Source organism: Dacryopinax primogenitus, assembly GCF_000292625.1.
Source record: "Dacryopinax primogenitus strain DJM-731 SS1 chromosome Unknown DACRYscaffold_1, whole genome shotgun sequence".
NCBI classification, from domain to species: domain Eukaryota; kingdom Fungi; phylum Basidiomycota; class Dacrymycetes; order Dacrymycetales; family Dacrymycetaceae; genus Dacryopinax; species Dacryopinax primogenitus.
The window spans coordinates 1,041,069-1,045,237 of NW_024467198.1; positions in this window are offsets into that span (position 1 = coordinate 1,041,069).

Here is a 4,169-nt window from a genome sequence, read left to right on the forward strand (position 1 = left end):
ATGGGTCCGGTACAGCATCCAGTTTCTCCAGTTCGTCCACCCATACGCTGGTGAAGTGTGAGGTGCTGTGATGCACACATGCTTCCAATTTCTCCTTTCTAGCTGCCAGGGTATAAACTTCAGAGACCTTGACTGATTTTCCTGTGGATGCCACATGCCTTTTCCTGAGTCATTTGGCTTCAGCCATTAACACCTTGATTGCCTTGTTGTTCCATTCAACTGTGTCATCCTGTTTCTCAGCAAGGATATGCAGCACCAAGTGATTTACCATGATTTCAAATTCAAAGTCTGAGCCAATATCTTTGATGATCACGTTGTGAAAGGTGACAAGAGGGGTTGTTTGCAATTTCAGACAATGTTCTGGGTGGTCCTTGTAGTAGTTGTCAACCTTTTCCTTAAGGTCTCAACCAGGCCAGTGATGTGGGATAAATTGGCCACTGGCAAGGACGTGATAGGTGCTGTCTTTCTCAAGGAGTCCTTTGTCCACATATTTCTGGGCACCTGGGCATGTCACAATCTTGTCTGTGCAACCAGTAGACACTCCATCCAAGTGGCAAAGTGCACATTCAGTATTCCAGGGGCCATATCCGTTTTGATTTGGGTAGTTCTCCACTGGGACAGGAACCTGATTTGTGCCAGTAGCTGGTGTGGTGTTGCCATACATATTTCAGGAGGGTTGTCTGTAAGAGTTCTGCTGAGCAGCTGGTTGGTTCTGCATTGCAGGTTGCTGGTTCATAAGCATGTAGATCTGGGAAACCATGCCTTCCAAGTTAGCCATGCATCTGGTAATATTGGCTACCTATGGGTTGCTTTCCATTTTTACATTGACAGGTACCAGTGCTGGTGATGCATCCTGCAAATAATTGGGGGACAGTGGCCAAACCTTTGTTGTAGTGTTGCCCAGTGCCCATTCTGCTGTCTCCTTTAATTTGGCCATTGTCCATGGTTTGTCCACAGCCCTGTCATATTTCTGTTTGAGCCCGTTCAACATCTTGTCCCAGAGGCAGCTTTTGGTGGGCAGGAATTTGAGTATGTGGAGCAGGGACTTCTGTTGGTTGAGGACAGAAATCCAGTTGTGCTTTATGAGCCAGGTGGAAATGGAGAAGAAGTCCCGGTAGAATTTGGCAAATTCACCCTTAGTCTTGATGCAGGATTGCCACTTGTGAACAAGGTCATCTAGGTCCTGAGTTGCATACTGGTGTTCATTATTTGCTGTGCCAGGATACCTTCAGTATTTTGGTCTTGAAATCCTCATATGAGTCTTTGTTTGCATCATCCATGCCATCATGGATCTGTGCCCATAATTCATAGGTATTGTCATTGGTGTAGAAGCGGGCCCAGTTGATCTTGTCACCTCCACCAGTGATGGCAGGTTCACACAAGCTAAATAGTTTTTCTAATGCCACAAAATAATGGGTGATGCCAAGGGGTGTAGGAGAAAAGCGGGGGGCTGAGGGAGACTCCCTGCCAGTAGGCATAGTGCATTTGCTCGCCATGAGGAGCCATCGGACTGCGTCTACTATATTGATGTTGCTCCTTGTGGAAGCAGTCAACAATACTTCTGTTTCATCCAAAATTGTGGGTGTTTCTTGGAGCATGGTATGTTGGGCTTGCCGTTCATCCCTAAGCTTGTTCTGTTGGTTTATAGTGGAGGTGGGTGTCAGAGTACAGGAAGCCAGTATCAGAAATTGGAGGAGGAGGAGTTCTTGCCTCAGCAGCTCTTAATCAGTAAAAGCTGCCTTGTGTTGGGCTCCAAAATGATCCAACCTAAGAGGTGTCCAAAATATCAGTCCGATGGGTAGTGTGCAGGAACTTGCTAGGGAAAGAGGGGAGAGATGGGGGAAATCAGTAGAAATGCTGAAGTCAGCCTGAAGCTGAGCTGTCAGAAATTGGTCAGTAAATTGAAGCTCAGTGTCCATCTAGTCAAGTGTTGCAAATAAGTCAAGTCGAGTATGCTGAGTCAAGTCAAATCTGCCTATCCAGTAGGGGGATAATTGGATCTGTATAATCGCTAATGGAAAGGGGGCAGAATAAGCTAGATACAGGAGTTTCTGGAAACTACTTATACTAGCTACTGAAAACTGCACGCTATACTAATCTGGTCTCTGGATACCTCTCCCAGGCATTGGCATGCCAAATATCTGTGTGGGTCAATCCCGTTGCAGGGGAAACCTGCAGTCATCATGCTGAATATCCAAGTGGTCCTGTTGCCTGGGAAATCATAGTCATTGCCATGCCGAATATCCGGGGGAGTTGAGACTCATTACTAGGGTGCATTGTCCTGTGTAGTGAGGTTCCATAGTGCTGTGCAACAGTCTCTAAGGCCCGAAAATAGCCGTGGGAATCCCAGCCTGACACACCCTACCAGAGGTGGGGTTGTTCACCACCAGGCCACTTATTTGACTCATGTGGTTGTTCAAACCATACACTGCATCTTGACTTATCCCCTCCCTCTGTCATTACTCTACTTCACACACCCTTTTTTCTCTGCTAGTTCTACACTTGACAACTCCTTCCCCATTTGACTTCTTGGTGATGAATAGGCAAGGATTGACTGCATGCACTGTACTGTCTCTACCTTCACAAACACATAACCCCTGCCATGGCATCACCATTGACATTGAGCGTTGCCACCAGCAGTCATGCATCCTCCACGTCTGCCAAATCAATTGTCTCTTCTGCCCAGATCTCTAGCAAGTCTATGAGATCATCAACTAGCGAGATAACAACTACAAAACACACACACATGACAGTGGATGGTGTCATTTGCGACAAGTTAGCGCATGTGTTGTATCACAAGTGCTCTGTTGAAGACATCCTGCAATCCATCTTTGACCTTGATGATGCACAACTGCTAGAGTGCCAAGAGTTAGCATGGGATCTTGCACAGAAGTTCTTGGAGGATGAAGAGCTTAAGCGCCTAGAGGAGAATTATCTCAGGCAATCACTTGAGCCACAAGCCTACATGCCATTCTGCAAGCTGGTTAACTGTGAGGGCACTAGGTCTAGCAAGGTTGCCACACACTAATCCCAAACAATAGATGAAGTGCTGGGGGGTCTACTGTGGTTGAAAGCGACTCTAACCAGCAGTACTAGTCGATATCCACGTCACCAGGGCCAGCTGGATTATTGGGGGGGTCCAAGGGGGTCACTGGGGGGTCCCAGGGGGTGTTATAAGTCGGTTATAGATAGCTGAAAAGTGTAGCAAGAGTTGTGGAGTCAAGGCAGGTTTCTGAGAGCAGGGTGTTCAGGTGTGTGTAGAAGGGGGTTCAAGATGATGAGATGACTTAGAAACTGCTTGTAGACTAAGGAGTTTCCTCAGAGATCAAATCTGAGGGATACAGTGTCACTGTACTACTGTTTATATACCTTGTAGGTGTTCACCAGAAGCCCAGGAGCCCAGGTAAATTCTGGGGACTCCTACAAGTGTCAGATAGACGTCCTAGCAACACCCCTAGGCCTCCCAAACCTTTCCAATAAATTGTGGAGACTCCTACAAGTGTCATCTTGCGTCCCACTACTCCCAGTAGGGGCCTTTAGCACCGCTATGTCTCACCCCAAGTGTCTGGACACAGCAGTCTTGTGGTGTCCTCTGCACAATGTCTTGTATGGCCACTGCCATCGTCCTAAGGCAGTTACCAGCACAGGAAGTTCCAGGGGCTTGTTGTTTCATTGCTCCTAGGGCGAAATGGGTGGCCAGGGGTGGTAACAGGCAGTGCCCTGACATTAATGCCATTATCAATTGCCTGGGTATCAAGGGTGACAATCAATTCTTGGCTAGTGGACAGAAGAATATCATACTTGCTCATGGGATGGGGGATCAGAAGCCTGATGTTGTGTTTGTCACAAAGTCAATGTATGATGTTTTCATGAAGAAACTGGTGCCTGTCTGTAAGGGTCCGTATACGACTGCATACTTTCCTTTATTGGTAGGATCACCTCACAGAGGCAATCATGATCATTCAGAGGACTGACTGTTAGGGCAACACAGGCTGACTAAGTCTGCTCACCTAAGAGTGCCAAGAGTCTAAGCAGGCAACAAGGAAGTGGAGTAGACCTGATGACTAAGACCTATCTACAGTATAGGTACCTGTGGATGATCCTAAGAGACCAAGTCTGAAGAGACAGTCCCCAGGCAGAGTAGGCCTTATATTTATACCTCTGTGGTG